The 26,980-nt window shown below is 39.2% G+C and overlaps 1 protein-coding gene across 20 annotated transcripts in view; it reads right to left on the bottom strand.

Annotated features, from left to right (window-relative positions):
• The window catches only part of LOC139792890 (poly(rC)-binding protein 3-like), a 510,075-nt gene that overhangs the window by 90,155 nt on the left and 392,940 nt on the right, over window positions 1-26,980 (bottom strand). For 3 of the 20 annotated variants that reach the window (XM_071736835.1, XM_071736836.1, XM_071736838.1), the window contains one exon: window positions 17,934-18,016. The exons of the other annotated variants lie outside the window; for them this stretch is intronic. The gene's annotated coding sequence lies outside the window, so the exon portion shown is untranslated. The remainder of the gene's footprint in view (window positions 1-17,933; window positions 18,017-26,980) is intronic. 20 annotated transcript variants of the gene reach the window in all.

Below are 26,980 nucleotides of genomic sequence, written 5' to 3'. Positions count from 1 at the left end.
GCTCATTTGCACGTAGGCCTTTAGCTAAGGGAAATTATCTTACAAAGCACATTTCATTTAAGAATAAATGAAACGGAGCCTTGGATACGTGAAATGACTTTGGGACCTGAGATGAAAAAAAGCCCAAACATTCATTGCTGTTCATTGGGTCTTCAGTAAGACACTCAAAGCCTGGGAACAATATTCTCTCTTCTTTGACCACAGAAAACTGCATCTGCACTAACTCTAGTATCAGAGAAAACAGCTATCACTGACTTCCTCCAGTTAGAAGTCGAATGAATTTTGACTCTACAAATAGGGCAATGATGGGACTTTGAGGCTGGAGAGACAGTAAAACTTTCTTGATCCCCCTCCCAAAGAAAGAGTTTTGCTGAGAGTCAGCTTTAAGACTGCCACGATATGAAGTTATTGCCTGGTTTTCTGAGGGAGCATGAGCATACGTGATGTGAGGCACCAAGTGGCTTAGCAATTCAAGAATAGCAAGCAATGCAAATAATTTCATAAAGCAGCACATAAGGGCATAGTCTTTTTGCCAATGCATGATATCCATGACAATTTGGACAGGGTACTTTTCATCTGTCACTGATCTATAATTCGCTTGATGTTGTCACACTGAGTTATACAGTTTTACACAGAAAGTGACTTCATTCATCAGTTACCCTCAGCTGACAGAGGAAAACTGTAGAATTATTGCGTTTTACATGAAAGAAAATTGGGTGCCAGTAAAAAAATTGAAATGGACTGCCTATCTTAAGGACTTTTGTAAGAAAATGAGATAGATGTGCTTTTCTGGCATTGTTAATATTAACTTTCACAGAATGTATGTATTTAGTGATGTTCTGTAGCAGGAGATGTCAGAATGAACCTGATGTGTTCAAACCCATTCTGCAAAATCATTCAGACAGGCAGACCACAATGACCTTCACTGGTTCAGTGACAAAATTGCAGCCACTTGCTTTAACCTGAAGGACACTTCCAAGCATGTCATGGACACGATGCTCGGTGAGCATTCACGTGTGGGTTTGCTTAGGCAGTTGGATCAGTGGTGGACACGAGAGAACAGTCACCCTGACATGGTACCTTTACCCTAGGGAGACTCTCTTTCCTTCATAGCTCCTCTGCCAAGAAATCTAGCTGTCAAGTGTCAATCTGAACTCAGATTAGAATGCTGATAAAATTTCAACAACATAAAACTGCCTTGTTCGTTTTCAAGTCTTGCAAAAACTAGAAATAGTCTCAGAAAACCAGAAATACTTACTTATAACATATGGAAGCTTGACTTAAAAATCAACACTTCATGATTTTCTGCCCCCTACACTAGTGTACAGGGCTTAAAATACTGTATCAAGTCAAATTCTCAGGATATACAAACCCCACCAACAGCAGAGCTCTTGCTTCCCTCTTTTTTGACTCTTCAGTTTGGTTCTGCTCTGTTAAGCTAGGATGAAATCACAGCAAACACTACACTAACTCTTCTGTTAATTAACAACCTGCTTCCCAACTGCACTTTTTATTCCCTGTAAGTGCTGCATTTTCACAAAGTATCACTTGTAGTAAGGTATTCAAACATGCTAATCTCAGCTTTGCCTCCCAGGGAGATGTATGGGCTTACTCTGCATTAGATAAAGGCTTCTGAGTTGATTTCCTTTCATTACTGTTATTATAATTGTTTGGAAAAAAAAAAAGAATTTGTTTTTTTTTTGCAAACTTGCACAAATCCAGCTCAAGAACTGATAAAATGACTCCCTAATATGCTTTATGAAGTTACCCATAGCTCAGTGAGGTTTACAACAGTGTCAAAGAAATGCAGATAGGAGGGGGCCAGGAAGAAAAATGCTTCAGATGTCTCTGTCTTTTTTCCACATAGGCTACTCTGAATTCATTGTAGAGGGAATGGGACAGAGAAGTGACTGCAGACTGTGCAAAGCAGTCACTTTATATCCAAAGTGTTCAGTGTTGCTTCCTATGAACATTTCATATTCAGGCTTTTTTTATGATCTTCACCTGTATAGTTATTAAGTTTTTCAAGCTTTATTTTTATCCAGTTGCTGGGTAGTAATAACAAAGATTGAAAAGTTTAGTCACAAGACAACAGGATCCAGCACTTGGTTATTGCAAATTCCTGTTTACTGCAAACACTGACGTATGTGACAAAAGAATCTGGGTCAAAACAGAACAACAGAAAATGCTACCTGTCTTTGCACTGAATAGCAGGCAGCTAGGAAATTGGCAAGCTTTAGCACAAAACCAGTAGGAAACTGCTCCAATGAGATGAATTATTTTTTTTTATAAAGGGCATTTTAAAATTTCCAGCCAAAATGAGAAAAGTTGGTGCTTTCTGTTGAATTAATGCTTTACTTTCCAATAGATCCAGGCATCTATGGCTTCTATTTCTGTATCTGTGCAGCAGCGAAATTAGTCTTGCTGGGAACTGCAGTCTTGGTTGTATTGCTAAACAAATTAGCAGGGGACTGGACCTGTGGGTCTGGGAAGAAGCACTCTTCAGAGTAGTTGTCCTCTGCTGATAGGGAAAGGGAGAAGAGATGCCTCAGGGAACACATTATTAGGACTGCCTGGGAAGAGAAGCTCCAGGGATCTTGCTCTATTTTGAAAGCAGCTGCTATACCGATAACATATGATAATCTGCCTGGAAGATTCTTGGGTAACGTTATAAGTAGAATAAAATTGATGGTGCAATTTTTGACCACGTTTAAGTGGTGGGAGATTGTACAGTATTAAGAAAAAGATGAAAACCAGGCCACTGCACAAAGAGAAGCTCTGGAGCGCATAAGGGATATGTTAAAAGAGCATGGAGAAATGAACATAACGAAGTCAGAGAACCCCAGACAAATTTACAATGAGTCATGATACTCCAAAATAACAAATCAGCATAGATGACATATCCAGTCATCACACAAACAATACTCCACTTTGATCCAGCTCTTGAAAAGAGTAATTTGTCCCCTAAAACTGAGCATTAGAATGAGCCTTCTTTCAATGCAATGTGCAATTAATACCAGTTTGTTTTAATTTTAATTCAATAGACAAACACATTCAATTAGATGTTGTTGCTGAAGACGTAGTCCTATTTGAAAATGTCAGTCAGTAAGAGTTAAGGCTCTTCAGAAGTCTACATACACAGAGCACATTATGTATTGTTATTCTTCCAGATGTATTTGCACACAAATTTAGTAAAATGAAGCTTTTTTTTAAAAAAAAACTTTTTCTGAAAATATACATACAAATCACTTATAGAAAGCCTCTAGTACCTTGACCTTACTAGAAGTTGTTTTCAGTTAGAGTAAAAGAAGCCTGGAGTGGAGTAAATTAATTTAGCTTATTGGTACTACTGCATGGGGAAGGGCAAGGAAGATTAGGCTCCAACTTACAATGCTAGAAATAGTCATACACACTTGCTGTAGGACTTTTAAGAATAGGACCTTATTTTAAAAGAAAAGAAATAATTTTAAAGAGTAAATCTAAAGTCTATACTTTGAAAAAGTTAACTCTTAAAAACGAGGACTTCTTTTGTGCAAACAACCAGGAACTCCACTATGACAATAAATGTCATCCACATAAATAGCAGTGGAAACAGTACATAAATTAATTGACTACAAGCACATTATAAAAAAACCAAACAAAAAAACCAAGCCAAACAAAAAAAACCCCAGCAACACATATGCACTGTTGCAATGTAGTTCTTAGGTTTTACAGAGTCAATTAGTGAAATGAAAAAGTGGGGTAAATCCATCAGTGTCAATTAAGATGTACTAAAGATAACATTGCCTCTGGTGTTCTTACAAATGTAAAGGCATTTACTCCTAAAGCATTGTTATTTTGCTCCTGCATGTGAGCATTAGCCTATGACTTAATGATGCTCAATAATACATACACTTTAATGGGCTGTTTTCTTAATTTGAAGACAGATTGCTAAACAGAAAGTCTACATCGCTGCTTACAAGATATATTAAAGAAATCTGTAGCATGACTGAGTGTTTTTGCTTAAACTTTGGGTCTCTAAACCATCTTTTTTTATCTTTTGTCCCTTCTTCAGGGGAGGGGCTCTCAGCAAGGCATCATCTAGTTTTGTCAAGTTTTATGGTTTACTTCCTTTGAAATCCACAGGTGCTTTATCTTCAGCTTTGAGAAGATTTTAAATGTGCACATTTACAAGATCTGGGTGTTTTCTATCTCCAGTAAAGGGGGTAACAGGCTTTGGGAACTTGCAGAAAGCCTGGTTGCCTGTTGGTTTCTGCTCCCACGCACCTTGAAGAGGGGAATCATAAGCCCAGGCTGCTCAGCAGACAAGCAGGATATTACCCTTGGAGACATATTCACTGATAATTTGAGAGGAAGAAGGAAAGCTGGCAGCCACTCTGCAAGCTCCAGGCATGTCTGGTCCCTTTTCCACAAAGGGGTTTCACTGAGGGACGTGAGGGACTCAGGTGGAGCATGGTGGCAGTCAAGACTAAAGTGGGACCCTGGTCTGCTGTTGGGTTTGATGTGCTTCTGACAGTCCCTAAAATTTTTTTTGATGACTTTGCTCATTTATTGTCCCCAAGAAACCAGCACCTATTTCTTAACCTAACAAGCTGACTGTTCCCAGTGAATGACTGAACAGATACGGAAGGGAAAATAACAAGAATCCATGTTTTCCCTTAGGAAACCAGGACCCCTTTTAGCAAGATAACACCTCACATAAAGTGTCACCTCCTTGACTGGACATTCCTTCATCCAGATAAAGAAAATCTTTGAACTAAGGTCTTCCCTGGAACATTTCAGGAAGGCTCTATGTTGCACTGTGTTTACCCAGACTTCCAGCCCTGGCTGGGCTGGGTGAAAGGAAGGAGTAGAGCTGTCCTTTGCCTCTCTCTGCTGTGAAACAGGGAGTGGTATTCACCCTGCAATGAGCAGGCTTTGTCCTTTGCAGACATGGTACAAGGGCTGTCCTAGTCATTAGCACTAAAGGAGGCAGGTGAAAAAGACAGTCATCAATCTCTCATGCCTTGCCTGGTACATAAAATGAACTGAATTAGAACTAAATTGTGTTGGTAAAGAAATCATATTGTTAAACCAAGCCATTTAACATGGACAATCATTAATCAAAAGGAATTAATTTTTTAACACTGTCCATGTTAAAAAATAGAAAATCACCGCATTCTTTCTTTGTTGAGCAAACAAAATTAACACAAGACAGTCCTCCCACTCCTATTATTGGCATCATTAAGCTTACATGGGGGAGGAGAACAGATGGAAAAATGCCTTTTTCTCTAAATGCCACCCTGCTGTCCTCTCCCATCCCTGCCCACCGGCTTTGAAGAGGGCAACATACAGCACTTTGTGCTCACCAGGTACGCTTTCAGCCATGCCAATGAAAGAAACTGAAGGTAGAAACAAAAGAATGTTTTGTTCTAAACACTGAACATCAAAGGTCTTGATCTTGAAATGCCACTGGTCAAAGATGTCCAAATAGATATGCTTCAGCAAGAATTGTAACCTTTAATAAAAAGGTACAAGTACTTTCTAAGGATTATATGTCTTCAGCACGAACACAATGTATACAAATAAAAACAAACACTACAGATGGTTTTTAATAACACTTAATTTACATAAAAAACTAAAATGGAGTGCTTATAGAACTGGCAAAGAATTGAGATGATTTTACTTTGAAACTGCTACTAAAAAAAGCCTCCATTTCCATGGATGCTCCCCAATGCATTACCTTTTCAGTAATGAGTGCTAGATTTAATCAGAGACAGGTGCTCACTGAAATACAAATCCATTGCCACTCGCTCCTTCAGACAGCAAAATTCACCTCAGGGTAATTTTCCTTTTTGGAGAGGACCAGCAAGCTTTAAGATTCTCTTGAACTTTCAAACTAGTGCTTAAGTAAGACCTAGGAGAGGTATAATTATTATGATGACCACCTTCCTCAGTGCTTAACTTAGGTATGAAGTCAATCATACAGCACACAAGTCAACAAGCCATGAGATCAATGGTGTCAAAGACTAACAATACAATACAATGAAAACAAGAACAGGCACCTTCTTATTCAGCATCCATTGTTAGGAGTCAATTATCGACCATCTATGTGAGTGCATTTGAAGTCCTGAGCTGCTTGAACATAAAATTATACCAGGTCAGGTCAGTTTAAATGGCTGGATTTTTGTTGGCTGAAATCCAGGTATCCTTTTTTTTTTAAATTTTTTTTTTCTTTACTTCAATGCCAGCTGCAAACATCTAGTAAAGCTCCAGTATTCAATTTATTTATTTATTAAAATGAAACATCATATTACCGTTAACGAATACTCCAAGTTAACACTTGCAGAGCTTAAAACTCCTTGGGACCAGTCAGTTTTTATTTAGGTTTGGCACCAGTCACTCTTATCCAGCCTTTCTCTTCTCCAGCAAAAAGAAAGCACGTAACATCTTCAACACATCAACCCAAACTTGAGCTTTTAAGAGCAACTGTTCCTCAAGTGAGCTGCTATGGCCCTTGTTTTCAGACTGTTGAGATCTGCCATCAATCTCAGTGAGATGGAAAGTCCAGGACATCCAATACCTGAGCTTCAGAAGAGGGAGCACTGAATGAGCTGTCCTAGAAACCCTTCCAGCCAGATATCATCCATTTTTCTTCTCTTCAGTTTCAGTATCAACATTCTGATATAAACTCCACATTATTTCTCCGCTTTTCTTATCCATTTAGATCAAAAAACTGGATTTCCTTTCAACTGCTTATAAGCTGATCTGATACTTCATTATCAGAAATTAATACCACACAGCAAATCACTGCAACTACATTAGTATTTCTATGATGAAAAGCATGAGAAAAGAACCACTTTGTTAAGACAAAACTGACACTACTATGTAGACGTGTCTGAGCAAAGGACAATTTTCTGACCCTCTAGTTTATTCAGTTGACCTAAAAAGAATATCCATGCACACAACATGCTTAAGAAAATGCATACAATATCTTAATTAGCTACTGCAGTTTTGTTTGGTTGATGCATGATTTCTTGTAGAAATTTCCCAGTTCATGAGATTTCACTGCAAGGACTCAATGAGTTCTTTTCACGTTGCACAGAAACGTTTCCATTCCACATTATTAGGTGAAAAAGTGTCCCCTCCTGACAACATACTGTTCCAGGACTATTTGTGCCTAGCCTGGGAGGAAATGGTGGCACAAATACTTGGTGTAAATAACTGGATATGGGCATTCGATCTCCCATCCTTGATTCTGATTGAATGCCTCTGTAGCACAGCCTCTTCCAGGAACTTCTTATCAGCTAATATATAGTATCTGCTACCAGGTACAGTATGTAATTTCTATTTACCAAAATGGCAAACTAAAATAAAATCAGCGAAGCACAGAAGTTACAAAAACCTAGCTGTTTATACTGGGCTGGTTGTATCTTTATACAAGTAATTATTCAACCAGGAGTAGAGAATATCCATCAAATAAAGAAACTGAATATTTGAAATTGTATTCTAGTAATGAGCATGGAGGTATGTGCCCAATCTGAATAAAATGTTGAAGAAAATGTAGTACCAGAAAAGTGCACAATCTTTAGCTGAAGATAAACTGGTGCCTTTCCTGGCTCTGCCATGGAAGTAGTGTGGGATCTTGGGTGACTACTGGAAAGCATATCCTCCCCTGTAAGCATAGCTAGCAGTTTTGATGCTTTTCTGATCAGCTGATTAACCTCTTGGGAAGGCACAAGAGAGCAGTTAGGTTATAGGAAGACATGGCTTGTTATAGGGTCAGAAAGGACTGAAATGGTTAGAAATCTCTAAGAGGCTCTGCACAGCATCAGGCATTGTCTTGCCCTGCTGCATGGATAAGGTCATTGTGATAAGAGTAGTTGAGAAGGGAGTTGTGTCAATACCTTCAAAATTCAGTAATAAACTCTGGTTTGATCATATTTTCTCCATTACTTTGAGGGAGGCAAAACTTCAAATGAAGGATAAAACTCTGAGATCTTACATTCCTCTCTCTTATTCCCTAAGAAAGTTTAAACTTAGACTGGTGAATGATGGTTCATCCATTCATCCATTTTTACTGAAAAACAAAGACAATCCTACATTTATAGTTAGGAAAGATATTCCAGGAAGCTGTGTCAAAGTACAACATCATTGGGGAGCTCATTTAGAGAAAGCACAGCAGGATGCACAGTCACAGAGCACCAGTATTCAAAAAATATGACCTAGATAACAGTATTTCCTATTGACTAGAATTAATTAAAAACAACAGATTAAAAATTTGCTGCACTGGATGCTTTGAAACTGGAGTGTCACATTCAGTTTAAATAACTCAGCTAACAATAAAAGCGATAAAAGCAACTGTTTGTTTTGGGGTTTTTTTTTCTTTTTTCTCTTTTTTCTTTTCTTACCAGAACACAACAAAGAAAGCTGAGAGTTCTGCTATGAAGAAGAGGCTAAAATGACTGTTCCAGTATGAAACATGGCTCTGAATTTGCAGGGTTTCATATGAGTGAATGGTTTCTTTGGTTATGAGCAAAGCAGATAGGCTCACAGACCTAAGGCTTAGGTTCAAAGGGATTCCAAATACAAAACCAAAACTCCTCAGAAAGCCTCAAAGTTTCCATACTATAAAACCAAAGCAATTTCACATAATTTTAAATTATTGAGTTATGTTGTCTCATGGTAGCAGTGTTATCACAAGATAAGAAATCTTCAAACCTTTCCTGCTTCCTTGCTACTCCCACTGTGCTACAGTGAAAAATCCTTCTTACAAGAGGAGGCCCAGTTGTGTCCTTCACAGAAAGAAAAAGGAGAGAATTAAATTCTTTCCTCCTTCAGAAAGCTTTTGAGTTGTGCTGGACAGAGCCTCACATTACCTCTTCATTTCAAGAAGCTACTCGCATGCTTCTATACTCAAAGTTACAGATGTCCTTAAGCACTAAACTAATGCCAAAATACCATTCTACACTGAGCCTATTTCCAGGTAGATCTGGTTTACTTTAAAAGCTTTACTGCCATGCAAACATGAATAAAGAGATGGGATTCATGGACTTGTCCATCTTTTTCAGTAAAAGCAACATGATGTACCTCAAAATATTTTTTGGTGTAAATCCAAAACTTTAGATGCTACAGAAGGTAGATGTTTCTATGTCTGAAAAAGACACTCTCACCACTCAACATAAAAACCCATAATCTAAAAAATTATTTAAAAAATATTAATTTAAAAAATAATTTTAAAATAATATAAAATTTAGTAGAAGAATTATAGAACTGCAACCAACATAAACACATCACCCTTACAATTACAAAACATCCTTACATTCAGTGAGTGACAGTTTCTTAAAAATTATTCCAGAAGCTGCTTTGTGTTGTGCAATTGCTTTATACCTCCTGACTGCATGGTCAGCCACTTATCACAAGTTAGCATTGATTTTTGCCCCAAAACAATTACAAGAGCTACTTACTACTCATATTTGATATTGACCTACACATTAATAATCTAGTAGAAGATGACTACAACCACTAGCTAATACAGGGCCCCCATCCATCCCCTGAACACACCGCACTGCTGGTCAACCATGTTACAGGAAAGAAAAGCTTCACTGCACCCTCTGCAACCTGGACAGTAAACAACCTGCAAAGCAATCCCTACTGGATTTAACAGCAGTGGCTGAAGAGATTGCCAGTCCTCCCATCCTCTTCTGACACCATCCCATTGACACAGTTAAATCTGACAAGTTAGGGGCAGCAGATCACACACTGCCTCAACACTAAATAAAACCTGAAGGTAGATTACACTGCCCTTGGGCTGGGAACTGCAGTGGCTGGGGATCAGGCACACTACTTTTGCTATTTTTACCTTAAGGATAAGGAGTTCCAGGAGAGATAGGGCAAAGTCATATGCAGTCACTTCTTAAACTGCCTCAGCCTGAATCAACTGGAGCTCTTCCATAACAGCCCATGGAGCAAAACCCAGACATGCTCCCCATCCCCTCTGCATACATTGTCCACATTTGAGTTTGGTTTTCTCTTGTTGTCCCAGTCACCAACTAACATCTAGGAAAAAACTACTTGTAACTCACCTCACCAATTTTTAGGCCTTGCAGGGCCAGTAATTAGAAGTTAAACCTGATATCTTGGAGGTAGTGCTCTTCCACTGGGTTTTTTGCAGATTGTCTCAGAAGTCCTAGCACACCTGGTAGGGAAGAACCCTGTTCAAGTGTTTGTAGTGACAATGATTGCTTGGTAGTCACCTGCAAGACCTCTCTAGCATTTTGTTTCTCACTCTCACATAGGATGCATTACTTCATATATTGAGACTTTAGGCTGATGTAGGATATTGAACTGCTACAAGGTCCTCTGGCAGCAATCTTTTGCTAGGTGTTGATTTACTCCATTTGATGTCTTAGTGTTTCTGCAGAAGTTTTCGTCCTCTCAAAGTTCAAAACATTGTTACAGGCTGAATGGCCAACCCAAGCCATGCTGTTTTCTTACTGTCAGACTGGACTCTGCCCAAGAACTAAAAGGTAAAGTTGCTCCTAGTCTTTACCTTATCTCTTCCTTCTTGAGAAGCTTTGAAAAAAAAAAAAATTCCCAACTATTTTGCTACTTTACTATTCAATCAGAACCACTGTTGCTTTATCCCTTTAACTGGATGGATGTTTCTTCCTTGGAGAATATCACTTCCACTGAATAGCACAGAGTCAAATAATACTTCCTGCCTGCCTGGTGTGCCAAATCTCTGACTTGCATTAACCTTGACAACTAAAATTGTCTAAACTGTATATGCTTAATAAGGGAGTTTCTTCTTGCATGCATGAATCTGATGTGTCCACTTTCAGCCCCTCCAACTCCAGAAAAGGGAACGGCTTGCTATTCCTTTTGATTTCTGTACTTTGTTTACTTGAGCTCCTTCTTGTGAGAACATTTCAGTATGAGTTTGGGTCTTAAGAATTAAATCCTAGGAGAAGCTGGCAAGAACAGCAAGAGACAGACAGCTCCAATGTGCCACAACACTCAGAGTAAAAGGACTTACATTTGGTAAGGATAATGCAACTTCAGCTCTGAAACAGGAGCTTATTCTGCAGTCTCTGTTACACTAGGGGCAAATCAAGGGCAACTTCAGGACACAAACTGGATTTCCAGCAGCAGCAGAGGAGAACCATAACTGGTTTTAAAGAATGTACTTCAAAAAGTTGAACACAAACACCCTGTAGGTCTGTCATCCTCCCTTCACAACCCTGAGTAAATGCAGACTTGCAGGACGTAATTCAGGGAAAAAAAACCAAACCAAAACAACCTGCACCTTTTATTTTTTCCAAGTTATTGTTATGCTCCTAACAAATATTGCATTTTCCAAGTAAGGTCAGTTACCCAAGCACCTGCTTTATTTCCTTGAACTGTTCTCTCTTTTCTCAATAGAAAATACTGCAAAGTCTGTCCTTGGAGAAGGCTGCCCACAATTTGTACGTAGGCTGTCCCAAATTCAGTAAAAATTAAATTTATGCAGGGGTTTATTGCTACTGAGCAAAAGGCTTACCTATATGCATAAATCTCACAGAATTCAAAAGGATTTAAAACATTTACTTCCATTTATACAAGGAAGTTGGATTTAAACATAATGATCAACTGCTCTACAGTGCCAAGGCTTAAGGAAGCCAAGGCAAGCAACAGATTAAATTTAAAAGCACTGTTCTTCACTTCTGTAATAACAAAATGATTAAGAAGTGGGTGCAGAAAGGGCAAATAACACTTTGTACCCCTAACCTCCTTTGCAAAGGATATACTTACAAATTAAGGTATATAAGTTATTTTAAGCACATCATTGTGTCTACTCTCTTTCCCTCCTATTTTGGGATTATTTTACTATCTGGTTTTTACTTCACCAGAAGGAGATTCCAATCTGGTCATTCCAGAGTTGGAATAGGAGTTTCCAATTTCCATATGAAGACTTGCTCCCATTGTTGGGAGATACTGTATTTTGAAGCTCAGATAAGGTAAAATTTCTATGCCAAAATGCAAGTAGCTCACCTGAGGATGAGCTCCCTCAGACTACTATAATTAATTATTATTTCCATCCTTACTTAAGAGATGTTGGAACACAGTGTGTCTTAAGCCATTGTATGAAATGAAATTTGGGTGATTGAAAAATCCATTCAGATCCTCAAGTACAAATCCAAATTATTCAAAGCCACTGACAGTTATACCGTTCTCCAAAGCCTTAATGTGCCTCAGAAAAGTTGATGCATGTAGCTTTTATAGTAAGAAATAACTTATTTTAAAAATTGAAAACCTAGTTGCAGATGGATAGAAGTAAATGAGTTTTAAGTGATTTTAGGAAAGCTTGGCATTTACTGAAACAATGAATTTTAAGTTCCGCTTCTCAGGCTTGGGAACCCAGAAGTGGCTGTGGAGAGCCAGTAAACAACTGACACATTAAAACATAATTCTGCAACGGACAACATATGATGATCTCCACATAAACCTGTATACATACAGAGATTTTTAACTGCATAGTGTATGTGCTTTATAAAGGCCTTTAAAAGGCATACATAATATGCAACAAAATTAAAATTGCACCAGGGTGTACTTAACATCAATAGAACTTCCCATTATCCAAATATTAGCACCTCCAGAAAAGCAGCAAAAAGGAATTATCTGTACCTTTTAGTCTTATAATATATAATGTAAAAGATACTGAAATTTATATTAATCAAAACAGAAGAAAGCATCAGTTTCACTGGAGGTTTTATAAAAATACTGTTCTCTGCTTTGCTTGGAGTTGTGCTCCTCAGACTTATTACTACATCTCTCTTGCAGTTTGGTTAAATGTCAATGCTCCAATTACTTTAATAGTCAAACTGTGCACTATTTTCACCACACAGTCATTCAGGCTTGTCATGTTTGACAAATCCAGTAATTGAGATGAACTCTTGGAGAATACTGACATGTAACCTGTCATTTCCTACTACAGAGCATTGACCTCTGCGGCATAAACCCCAGAGAATTTAGTCAGTGGCTTCAAAAAAACAAACAGGATTTTAAGATCATAATTTTACACGTCTCCACGCATTTCCTTGCTTATTCGCTTTATGTTCCCTAGAAGTCAGATTTAACACAGGAGGAGAGCACTTTAAATAAGCACAGAAAAAGGACTGGACCAAATATTCTGGAAAAAAGACCCGATTGGAAATTAAAAATTGTCTAAAAAATTACTGAGTCTGGGTGTAATGTCAGACAGAGTCAACACCCCCTCAGTCCTCCCCTGCCCCCAGGCAGCTGTACCCCAACTTCAGCTCATTAACAATAGAAGGTACTATACTAACAACAGGGTTTCTCAGTGCTTGTTTCAGTCAGTCTTACAGTATGTTAACCCTTGCTGGGGCCTTTTTCTTTTTACCTTTTCTCCACTACAATGTCCTGCAGCCAATATGTGGGTAATGCTCTGAAACCTTGGGGCATCCCCATCCGCCTCGGGGTCACTGAGCCAACCACAAGCACTCCAAAATCTACCAGGTGTGCAGCTTGCTGGGTTGACAGGTTCTTGGGTGATGCCTTTGGGATAACCATCAGTATTTAACAGGTCTGGGCAGCTACAAGCCCAATATATTTGTACTGAAGAGCAAATAGTTTGCAGTTCCAGCTCCTTACAAAGAAGGTTTGGGATGAGATGCAACCCAAGTCAAATACAGCTCAGAAACTCCCCTGTCTTTCACATCAACTGAGCATCTGCTGCTGCTTTTTTTTCAGTTATGAAAACTACTATGGACTTTTCTACCAGAATTTAGCCCTTCTTTGGATGAAGTGCTGTCATTTCACATAAAGAATAATGGAAAAAAACCGAAGAGTCATGATCAAAAGCAAATGGTGGATAAAAATATAAAGAAGAAATAATCCACACAGACAATGCCAGCTTCCAAGGACTGACCTTTGCAATTGCCAAAATTAAACATTCCTTTGAATGCTTCTGACTGCCTTTATCAGAGACAGTGGCTGGTCTAGGACACATATTACAAAACTGAGCTATAAGAGACCTTGCTTCCTATCTGCTCTCCTGAAGGCTTTTTCTTCATCCTGGACAAGTGAATTAATTTATCTATTTCACAAGCTGATTGATTGCTCCTCTCTGGAGTCTTTGAAAGAAATGTGTTAACTACTACAGGTCACTTAGATTCTGTAGGGCATAAAGACCTGTTAAATACCAAAGACATCCTGTTCATATAATTTTTTTTAACAGGCACTAATTCACAACCAAGAGTGTAGCAACCACCAAGGCTGAAAAGTCAACCAAAGGAATAATCTGAGAAGGAAGAACTAAGAGCAAAAGAGTTTTGTAGGAAATGGAAAACTGGAAATCATTTGTGCGAAGTTCTGTTTCCAGGAAAAAGAAACAGTTCATACACTCAATAGAAGGGGAAAGCAAATAATTTAACAGCTGCACTCTGATTAAATTTCTGATTAAATTAAATGGGTTTTTTTGCATTGTTTACTTCCAGTATTACTTTTTCAATTAATCAGGCATTGCCTACCTGAACAATGGAGACAGAAACCGAAGAAACTACTTAGAATATCAGGCAGTGTACAAAGCCTAAGCAGTAGTGGGTGAAAGCAATGCCCTCTATTACTTCTGAGAGTTGCTTAATTCTTATCAATGAGGAAGGCAGTAACTCTCTCTTCAGATGGGAGCTCCAGATTCCTCTCTTTTCCACAGGAATGCACAAGTTCTACATGAAAGATGCTGGTTAGTTACTCATCCATCATGAATTCAAACGGGCTGAAATCAGCCCATGGTACATCATGCAGCTGACAGAAGCAGTTCACTGCATTTGCCATGAGGACCCTGACTCACAGAGGAATAGAGAACTGATTCTGAATCACAGTCCTCTCCACAGCCTCCCAGTCCTTAGTATCTCCATAGGTCACAAGCATTGCACCAAATAGCACAATCACAAAGTAACTTTCTGCCTGTTCACATGACACAAACCCAGCTGAGTCCTGTGATGAGGAACATCCAGTAGCAAGAAGATCATGAGGGGAGACCAAGCCCTCTCCCAAGACACTGCAGACGTACAAGAGTTGTTCCCTGAAGTCAGCAAGGCCTCTTGGACCATCTGCATGTGACTGCAGCTGCTGAAGGAGTTTCCATGAGTGTCAAAGCTCTGCACAGATCCACAGGGAATCTGTAGGCACCACCACAATGCAGAGGACAACTCCTTGGGTTTCTCTATGACCACTCCTTCTTAACATGCACTAGGAGGGTTGCTACCTCTCTGAGGCACAGCCACAAAGCCTGAAGAACCACACACATGCAAAACCATGGTCAGTACTCTGCTCTTCTTCCTGCAGAAAGTCCCTGCCAGTCTTCCTGACTGAGAGAAAGCAAGTTATGTCCCATTTCCATCTCTACTGCTTAGGGGATTTATTTTATTTTATTTTTTTCTCTCATTTGCCACCCATCTACTATCAGATGAACATATTACATCAGTAGTCCAGACAACTTCACTCCACGTGGGACTTGAGCACGGACAATTTTTCCATCTGGAGACACCAGCCTTGCCATCACCTCCCATGACAGTGGGGCTCTGGCAGAAAGACACTGAGAAATGTGTTAATTGAGCATAACCAGTGTTTGGAGGTCTGAATTGGGCTGTCTACTGCTCAGCAGGTAGGGTGTTTATTATGTTTGATGCCATTTACAATTTCACAGAACTGCTCAGCCCAGCTCTGGGAAATGAGAGGGATAAGGGCTGTTAACATTCTCCTGCCATAGGACACAATAAATCCAAACCTGTGAACTCCCAAAACATCATTCCTCTCTCTTCCCCAGTAAAACTAAGCCTGAGCTGATATCACCAAGCAACTGTTCCTCTCCCTACACCTTCTACCCACAGCTGCAGAGTGCATTCTCACTGCTGTACCAAAAAAGGGGATTGCCACTCCAGTACTTTTCATACAGTCAAGGAACTGTAGACCACAGGAGGAAGAGAGTTCTACAAACAAAATGGAATGTGATGACCTTCAGGGCATGGTTGGGAAAGCTGATCCTCAGGGCAGCAAGTTTGCACTAGATGACCTTTTGAGGTGCCTTCCAGCACTCTCTTCCATGACTCTGCTTGCAAAGCCCCATTTATTCAACAGCATTTGTGGCAAAGGCATTTGTGTTCCTGTGTGGAACATGCAATATATGGGCCTGCTAACCTATTACCTATGTAAGTTTATATGTTATCTGGTCACTAACACACAATTCAGATTACTTGGTAACAATATTTAAAATTTTATTTATGAGGTTAGCGTTGGTAAGTTACATAAATAAAATGACACTATTGTTAGCTGGTGGCTAATAGCTAAGAAAGCATCTGAGAAACTGCTTTCCAGCATTTCCTTTTTACTGCAGTACAAAACCACCTACTGTGCCAGAGGTAGTTGCTAATGAGTATATGACAAATAAACATGCTACAGAAAACTCCAGATCTAGATCATATATTTTTCACCATAAAAGTCCAAGGAAAAATATGCCCACAATATATCTGTTCCTGATATTTGGAGAGAGAGACAGAATTGTCTCATGAAATTCATCTTTTCTTTTAATAATCAGTCATCAGTGTTTCTCAGAGAATTTTCTAGGCCCCAGAGGCTGTCAAAGCCACTTTTGCTGACTTTCCTAAAGTCAGCCATATATCTTTCAGTAGTCTAAAAACAGATTATCACATCCTGCTTTTTTTTTTTTTTTTTTTCAGGCCACATCCTTCTTTTCTGCAATCAAAGTCACAGCCAGATGTTTGAACATCTAGTCTGAAAAAAAGCATACTTTGCTCTTGCAGAAAGTGGCAACAAGGAAGGAGGAGCAGAAGGGAAGGTAAAAAGCATTATTTACAGCTCTAAATTGGGAAGATGGGCAACTGAGAGGAGTAAAACCAGCTGAAGATCATTTAGGAGGACTGTGGCATGTGTCTTCCAAAGATGCTACTTTGCAGAATGGCCTGCAAGCCAGGCAGCTGTCTGGCTCCCAGAAGATTCTAGGATGGAAAAACACCCAGCTGCTTGGTGGAAGAGCTGGAGCAATATAAGGAATATCAGCAGCCTTCCATCAATAATTAGAGCACCAAGGGGCACGGAAAAGCAAACCTGCTCACAGATCTGAAAAGATTACATACGTTTGTGGGCTATTTATCACACTCAAATGTTTAACCATACTAGATTTAAACAATGATTTACTTTCTGTCACAAAATTAACACACATTCTATTCCTTAAAAATATATTTGTTTTCTCCTCAGAGTGCTAGTTCAGGTTACTTCATGGTTTTTTTGACCCACAGATAATTCACTTCATGCTGCCTAATAAAAAAACACCCAACAACAGAACGCCAGAGCCCAAATTACCTTTTAGATATTAAAATGGCACTGTGCTGTGATGAACTTCATGACTGCCATTGACAATCTCCATCCATGTCAGTAAGCACCTCAGTTATTTAAAGTTGACTGTAAAACACCCTAATATATTCTCAGTGGAACTGCTAACATCTATGAAAAGTGTTGTAAATTGGTGTCAATAATACTTAATAAAGGACTTATTAACCCAGCTGGAATAGAGGGGCCAAAGGGTGTGTGATGTTCCATAAACAACCACATATTCTTTTCTGATCATACTAATTATTTCAATTTCAGAAACAATTATGTTGGTTATATACTGGACATGTTGCTCATGCTAATATGACTGATCTTTAGCACTCTTTAAATTTATATTGCCAAAAACTGTACTAGGTTATTTGTAGAGCAGAAGCCTTGCATTGGCAGGCTTATAGCCTTCACAGATGAGAAAAGGGAGAGTGGAAAGATAGGAGGAAAGAAACAGGTTAGTCTGTGTCTCTCAAACTAAACATTGTGCATACATTATGAAATAAATTTGTGTGCAATGCAATTACTGAGGTGTATTTTCTCAAAGTGCCACTCACAGCCTCACATGCAGGAAGGTCCGTTCATATCAGTGCTGCATCCACAAGTTACAGGAAAAAGGATAGATCCTTTAGGGATGGTCCTAACAGGATACAAAAGGGCTCCATGAGTAATTAATTCTTCCCATAGCCACGGAAAACTGAGATGAAACACACTGATTTAGCAATAATACTGCTTTCATAAACTTACTGATGTAGAATGACAAAAAAAAAAAAAAAAAAAAAAAAGGCAATAAAAAATTAGTCATGTTTTTTCTTGATGCTAAATTTGACCTCCTTTTAATAATGTTTGCTATGTGTCATTCTGGAGCTATGACGCTTTTGGCAGAATCTTGTTTGAGCTGCTAAAGTATAATCTCACAGCCCAGACTGAACTTTTTCCTTTATTCTGAGAATTTAAATTATTTTGGCCATTGTATAACAATATATACTGTGGAACCTGTATTTTCTGTCATAAATTCCATAAAAATTATACAGAATTTTAACATATAAACATACATATATAGATATAATATGCATTCTTTTTAGTATGCTTGTTTTCATATAAAACTTATATAGTATGTAATATATTTTATGTATTACAAATTAAAGATTTATAAATAAGTATACTATTTGTAAATTATATATAAGTAATTATATAATTATACATTTCCATATACATATGAAAATTATTAATAAAAATATTTTATGTAATATACTGTACTATGCCCTTTCCCTTAACACATTACAAGACTCACTGTACTGCATGAACATGTAACAATAGAGGATGCTTATTATGCATACTGAACTTGATACAGAGCTATGTTTTTCCCCTTTTACACCTATTTAATTAAATTGAAATGAGAGTGCCACAGCAGTTCTAAACTGGAAAATCTGAATAATGAACTGTACCAATAGTGCTACTGCACCGTAACTCTCCAATATCTAACATCAATATCTTAAAAACACTTTTCAGACTTGATCTCCATATTTATCTGCTTCCCTTCCAAACTGGATAAGTGAAGTAGCTGTTCAAAATTTTCTTTAATTGTCCTCAAACAGCTGTTGAATAACTCTAGGAAAATAAGAAATCAAAAGGATATCTTTTATAGCTGTTTTTTCTTTTTCTCTTTCATATACACATTCACAGATCAACCCCTAAAAGCTAATGAAAACTTCAAATTACTTTGAGTGGAAATTGAATTCCATTCTTAAAGGCACAAACCCACAGATGTCCAACACTGCTGCCTACACTGAAAATGAAGCTAACACATAAGTTTCAAATTAAGAAGGAAAAAAGGAAAAAAGCTCTTTACACAATAAAAATAAATAATAAGATGCAAGAACACACACACACAAAGACAGAGGGAGCCTGTCTTCGTGCTACAGTAAGGAATCATTTGAACTTATTTTTCTGGTTGGTTTTCATCCCACCAGAACCCTATCAACAAAATGATAACCGTGTCTTACAGGCTGCCTACTCACTGGTAACACACATTTAGTCCTGCCAACACTGGTTCTACTGTAAACATTATCAGTGTGCAACCATAAATGAACAAAATTACCATCTGCACCCTGAAGAACAGAATTGCAAGCATAATTATATCTCTTACATGTTGTAAGTACACAGTTGTTTTAAATTTGGACTTAAAACCTGCTTCTCAAGTAACAATTTCAGTCTGCTTCCAAGTCACCAAGGTAATGGCTGTAATAAGTAGCTATACCTCCTAATCAGTGAATGTCACAATAAGCATAGTGCATCTATCTATCTAATCTTTTTTGGCCCTGTTATTATGGTTTATGAGCAGTTTTACCACCCATATGTTATGCTGTCATGTTCTTCTAAAAGCTGCTTATTAGGATTAACTAGAGAAAGTGAAATATGAATGCCTGTGTAAATTGCAGAGCTGAATGCTGCTAAAAGCAAGGTGTCCGAGGTCAGAGAAGACGTGCCAGGCATTGCAGGGCATGCCACTTATTTCAGCAGGAAACACACAGAATTGGCTTTAGCCTCCGTGGGGCTTTCTGACTCACTGCCACTGTTGGCTTCATACAGAAAACAACAGCTGACCCTCATTTATTTCTACTCTACTAATATGTACCAAGGACGTCTGTACAAAACATTAGAATCTATCCTTCTCACCAACTTTCAAGCCAGATGCTGTAGCAACCCTGTTATTCACCATGTTAAGACCACAGTACTTTATGAAGAATTACCTGACCTTAACAATACACCAAAATTCAGAGGAATACTAAAAAAAAAGTTCACCATAAAGCCAGATCTTTAGATGCAGAACCTCCATTTTAGGTACCAAATACAAAAGTGCACAACGGGGTAACAACTGGAAAACAAAAAGGAGCCCCCCCCCCCCCAAAAAAAAACCCACAACAAACCACTCCACAAAACCCCTTGGGGATCTGTGACCAAAAATGAACTGTGACTTGAGTAAGAACCAATCCCATAAGGTTGTTTGGGGCAGGAGGGGTAGAAAAATCTCATTCTGAGACATATCAGCAGAGGTGCTTTATGAAGAAGATGGGAAGCAATCATTGCCCTCCACTCAGCACTGAGGAGGCTCCGTCTAATGTATGAGGCATTCCACTTGCAGAGAGTGTGGAGGAACTGGAGACAATCTAGAGAATGCAACATATTTAAAATACGGAAAAGAGGAGAGTTTGGGGAGATGAAAATGTTCTTGAAAATGAAGACAGTGCTGGTTGTCTCCATGCCTGGACAGAAAATATTGGTTTGACTTGCAATTAAAATATATAATAATAAAAAGTGATTCTGTGATTCTAATTAGTAAGAGGGCAGAACTTTTAACTAGAAGGACCACTAAGCTTTGAAGCAGACTACTGCATTCTGTCCCTTTTGCTGCAGATTTTTAAGAAAAAAATCCCATAAGAGATAACAGAACTTTAAATAATTCTCCGCCCTAGAAGAACCAGGTGACTTTTAGAGGTGCCTTCTAGCAGAAGCAGTGTTAATAACTATGGTCCTGCACAGAGCAGAGGGGAAGAGATGAACCCATTTCCCCTGCAGCACAGTTTCCCATCTCAGACGAGCAAAAGGACTGGCAGGTCCTGGAGGTCCCATCTCAGGGCCCGGAGGAGTCATCCTTGCACAGCTTTTTGGCCCTCCAGTCTCCTGGTGTTGCTGAGACTGAGAAAACAGGGCTGCATAAAAACATGATTGAATGACAAAATTTCCATCTTCCTGCATGAAAGCAGAGTTAAAAACCATGCTTTCTTCACAACCCCTTCTGTCAGCATGTTCTCCAAAACCCCTCTGCTCTTTCCTAGAGCCATCTTCATGGTGTTTCTACATCTCCTTCTGGCTCACCACTCTGCTGCCTTTTCCCCCAGCCCACCCCACTGTCTTTCCAAGCTTTCCCAAACTTTTGATGGAGATCTTGTTGACCACAGGGAGCATTCTGCTGGTCTTGTTGGAACCAGGCTATCTACACAAGGTAAATTACAATCTGACAGGAAGGTTGAGATCTACCCACTATATCAGTAAAACAGAAGGCTAAGAGATTTCTGTGATACTTCTTGCTGCTTTACTGGAGAGGCAATTTCACTCCTGGAAGTTCACCTGCTTCTCAAAGAGGGATTTTTCTCTGTTCCCAAGTTTCAGTACTGTTCCTTTCTAGCATACACATCTTTAAATCACTCTTCTAGCACTTTAGATGGATTCCTTCAAAAGACAGTGGAGCTTATGAACTGTTTGAGATGGAAACGCTTTTTGATAGCTGCCTCTGAAATGTAGGAAAAGGTCATTGGCCAGAATTGCCCATGCTCAGTTCTGGGGAGTTTCACTCTGCACAGGATCAGCAGCAGCGTACCAGAGATATAAAGTTAACGTGGACAACTGTAGACAGAACAGCATCCACACCAGTACTTTGATGACCTTATACACTTGAGTGAGCCCACAGTTGGCTGCTGAAGCAAAGGGGATGCCAGCTGATGATGCACAGGGTAGGCACTGTGTGTTCACAGCACTCTCCCTACTAATGAGGTAGGCTGCTGGGCTCCCCAATAGCTGAAGTTTCTATGGAGCTTTTATCTTCAGCTTCAATGAGTTACAACAATCCAGCCTGGTTGTGCGGAATGAGTTCATCTCTACTGCTAGATCCGTGCCAAAGAAAAGAAAGCATGGCTTCTTGGACAGCCAGAAGTAGAAAAATTAATTTCTGACTACTTCTAGCATCTTGATATTGAAATACCAGCTGCAGTAAAACACTGCACAGAACTTTCAGTGCTTTGAAAGATGAAGGTCAAGTGCCTTCCCAGAGAAAAGGGGTCACTGCCTCTTCTAGTTCCCTCAAATCACTCACACTAGATGCATTTCTATGCTGTGAGTTGGATTGAGCCTGAGCCAGTCGCTCTTGCTGAGTAATTGAAGTGTATCTTGTGATCTACATGTCAAAAACACTAGGAAGATCAAGTATGGATGTTAATATGATTTAAAGAGCTCTTTGTAGTAGCTACAGCTAGAAAGACACCATTAGGTCTCTGTCTTTGCTAGTCATGGAAATATAATGAAAGATTAGTATAAGTAATTACATTACAGTGGTCAAAATAAAAGAGCTAAGTACTGTGTTCCCTTTGGTGTCTGTACTCATTTGCAAGTCTAAAGTAGCAGTTCCTTAATGTCTTAGCTGGGATACTATACTGTGGAGGCTGTATTACAAATGGACTGTAGCATTCTATTTGCTTCTTATGAAACAAAACTAAATAAGGGCAGCACTATACAATATACTTCGGAATAAACACTTCTCTGATACACAACAGCTAAACGTTATGGTGTAGATGTATGAGAAGATGGGCAGCATTCAGTACTCTGCATTAGAAGCTGCTAGTAAAATAGTCCCTCACATGTGAGGTGTCATCTTAAAATGTTCAATATAAACCCAACTTGGTTTGGGGGAAAAAAATCCCAGTGTAGCAAATTTATTCTTGGGGTCATCAAAAATCCCCAATGTTCCAACAGTGTTCCTCTGCAACATCATTCCTTGTTAGTTATTATTAATGCTTTTAATCAAAGGGAGGTTTGGCAGCAGCTGGGAGTAGCTACTGACTTTTTACCTTAATAAGCTGAGGTGAGGGAAGGGAGGGGCAGGAGGGAAAAACTGCCTTTTCCCAGAGACAGAATCTTCAGCTTCCTCAAAGTAGATTTAGAGTGGATGTTAGGAAGAAGTTCTTCACCATGAGGTTGGTGAGACACTGGCAGAGGTTGCTCAGAGGGGTGGTGGGAGCTCCATCCCTGGAAGCTTTTAAGGCGAGGCTGGAGAGGGCTCTGAGCAACCTAATCTAGTGGGGAGTGTCCCTGCCCATGTCAGGGGGGTTGGAACTGGATGATCTTAAAGGTCCCTTGCAACCCTGAAAATTCTATGATTCTATGAAGTGAGTTCATGTTGCTTCCTCAGCCCATGAATCTCATATAGCATCACCAAGTAGAACTCCATAAATCCTCAGCTGCTGTTCTAAAATGAAATAACATGACCAATAACCACCAATATTAACCACCAAATGTGTTACTCATTATGTAATATTTGCTTCTGTCATTCGCTGAGGGAAAAATGCCTAATTACTTACATTATATCTCAGTGGAAATAAAATAAACAAGACGCTGCTGGATGATGAAAATAACCATCATGTCAACACATGGTATGGGACATAACCCTAAGAGAGAGGTATCTACTCTGAAGACACGTAAATTATAACAAGAGTTTTAAGAAAAGCACTGCCAGTTAAGGAAATTGTCTGACTTACATCAAGGAAGTAACATTTAGTAAATACTAGTCACTTAAAATTAACCCATTAACATTCTGTTCATGTGTGCAGGGGTAGAGAACAGTGGCATGGAAAATTGATGAAATCCTAACATTTTTTTTTTTTTCCTTTTTTGCTTCTCTTTGGCACTATGACTCCATGTAACACAGAAATGTAGTTTTCTAAAAAAATTATAGTGGTCATTACTTCCCTTTGAACATAGGGTGAATTTGCATCTCTAGCAGGCTTATGTCTTACTGCCTGCATAAGTGTATACCTTGGTTTTGCCTCAACAATCAATGGTATAAACCCATGTCTTTTTTTCCTTTCTGCTGACTGCTAATCCTTTGTACACATTTGTAGCAAAACAAATAAATAAATAAATATTACTATTATTAATAATAACATGTGAGATTATATTTCTGCAATCACAACAGGTAGCCATTTCTCAGGAATTTTGTATGTCCTCTGCATGCAAAACCTGTGGACCTCTGGAACAGCTGTTGCTTATTAGTAGTCTATAAATCTACACATCCATAAAAGTGTTGGATGTGCTTGGTTATCTATCATATATGCAGAAAGGTAATGGTGTGGCACACATTAGAATCTGTGAACGCACATTTTTGGTAATGCTTTTTTTCCCCCCAGAGGTATTCTCAGGCCAAATGAACAGGCTCCAGAAAGTAGCGTTGGTGCAGCTCACAGCTTGTAAATCCATTCATGAGGGAAGGTGACATGAAAGATTAATTAGATACTTGTACTTTGCTGGGGCCACAGTTGTCATCTTTGTGGAAAGGCACCTGTTACATGCAAGTGTTTATTGGGTTTAACGAAATAGGTCATAACTGGACACAAAGCCTTAAAACATTTTGCAATTGAAAGAGTAAACATTTAAAGCATAAAACAGCCATCGTTCTACACATGCAGCACTCTACAGGGAAGAGCTGTGAGACACTAACATTGCTGTTAAAAGGTTTGTGGCAGTGACTACCTGCTAAATACAATATAATTAGAGAATACTTCCCTATGAATTAAATACAAAACGCTTTGATATTTGACTGAGCGAGCCCACGTAGTTTCTATTAGCATATTAAATACAATTTAAAAACCCATCCTCAATTGCCCGATTTCTTTTATTTTTTTCCCCAAAACGGCAGTCAGACAGAACACGGCGTTTGCACACCAGGGGCAGGAGCGGGGCTGGGAAGCTCGGTCAGGCATGAAAAATTGAATTTCAGCGAGGCAAGGGGAAGGACATTGTTGGGCAATTACAGCGCTCCAGTGTTTGCAGTCGGCCAAGGCTGCAATCATCCGCGGCGACAGCGCGGGGCACGGCTCCCCCGAGGCACCGCACTCCAGTTAAATCAATTTGTCAGGAGCGGGGCTGCTGCCTCCCCTTCTGCAGAGCAGGCCCACCCCAGCGGAGGACAGCTGGGGCACACAGCTGTCTCTCTGCAGCAGATCAATTAGGACATCAAAATTCATCTGCTAATTAGCAAGCGCCTACAGAGGGGGAAAGAAACCTCCCTCAGATGAATCGTTTCCACGTATTAATGAATTCAGTGACATCCCGAGTTTAGAGCCTGGCCTGGCGAGAGGAGACGCGACCACGTGAGGCACCGGGTAACACGAGGAGACAATTTCGTTATTGAAAATGCTCAATCTGCTGCTGAGATGAAAATAAAACTCGCTAAGCCTAGAAATTTGCACTTCCAGTGTCAGCTAAAAGACGACTCACCTTTAGTACAGCTGCTACTGTCTGATCACGGTGTAAACAGTGATAACTGCAACGTGGCATTGAGACTCAGTCCAAGTGGGACCAGGAAACATACTAATCATGGCCAGCCTGACATGGTGCTTGATTTGAAATATATACTGAAAAATCACTTAAATATATACTCAAAAATCTTTCTTTGATTAAGGGCTGGGCCTCGGGTCAGTGATTTTTATCCTTGCTTTTATTTATTTTTATATACAACCTTTGTGTTGTTATTAGAATGACACTTACTGTTTATTCACATGTTGCAATGTTGCCAAGGGGTGTTTTTACAAGAGAACTCGGCCAAAGTCAGCTGCTGATCCAGTGACGTTTCACGGCTTAGCAGGACAAGGTCACTAAGTGTTGCTTTTTTTTTTTTTTCCTGACACTTTTAGCATGATTAGCAGAGACAAAAAAAATGCCACCAACATCAAAAAAGTCATACTATTATTTGCATCAAAACTCAGAGCATAGCTACTAGTTCTTGCACATGCAGGAGCCAGGGACATTGATTGATAGTAAATAGAAAATTAATTTCTTCAGTTGGTAAGCTCATCACCAGACTCCCTAGTTACTCCCAGTGCCTCTGCCATCACAGCCTAATGGCAATTGACTTGAGCAGCTCTCCTCCCAGTAACAAGCACAAACCCTTTGTTCTTGGAAGTTTGTCCAGGAACACTTGTACGATGGGTATCTTCTCAGAAATGATTAAGGAAAAGACAACGTCAGCCTGGGGAGGACTAAGACAAAATGACCTCCCAGAAACAGTAGCACAAAAAGGGAAATATCAAAATTGGCATTGGCAATGACCCTACTGCTCATTTGAAGCAAGTGGTCCACTACAGTTGAATGCATTTTCCTAAGGTATTTCTTTTTTAAGGTTTCATTTTCTTACAACTGTATGTGGATGTGATTTTTTTTTTTTTTTTCCATTTGACATCAAATAACCAGCTGTGAGTCATTATTTTAAAATACATTACAATAATCTGCAGCACGGGGAAGCCACAATGTACAATATGTACTTGGAAGCTCTAGTCTTCAACCTGACACACAGATACTGACTCCTTACCTTGCTTCTAGTTGTTTACTAATCTCACCAAGATTTTTCCTCTTTTGTTCATTTAACAGCACCCATTAAAACCAGAACTGCATTAGGTGGCTCAAAATACAAAGCCACACAAAAATGCCAGTACAGGAGAAACTCAATTCTCTGAGGGAAGACTATGAAATGTTATTTCTAGCTGTGCTGCAGTAAAACAAACTGGCCAAGAGAGGCAGGTCCATTCTCTTCTATTGAAAGAGAGGAGATGAAAATAAGTCACAGAGGAGGTCAATCAAAATAGTTCAGTGCCCCACTGCCTTGCAATAATGCAGAGCATGTATGAAAAAAGTTTAATAACACAAGGAAGCTTTATCACTGCCCTCACTTCTTTTCAAATCCTGCACTGAACTTTCAGCTTGCACTGATTTCCATTACATCCAGTGAAGCTCATGCATAAACAGGAGTGTGAGCCACCAAGTTTTACAGCTCTCA

Source organism: Heliangelus exortis, chromosome 2, assembly GCF_036169615.1.
Source record: "Heliangelus exortis chromosome 2, bHelExo1.hap1, whole genome shotgun sequence".
NCBI classification, from domain to species: domain Eukaryota; kingdom Metazoa; phylum Chordata; class Aves; order Apodiformes; family Trochilidae; genus Heliangelus; species Heliangelus exortis.
Note: the sequence above shows the minus strand (reverse complement) of the source record. Positions and strands in the feature narration are given on the sequence as shown.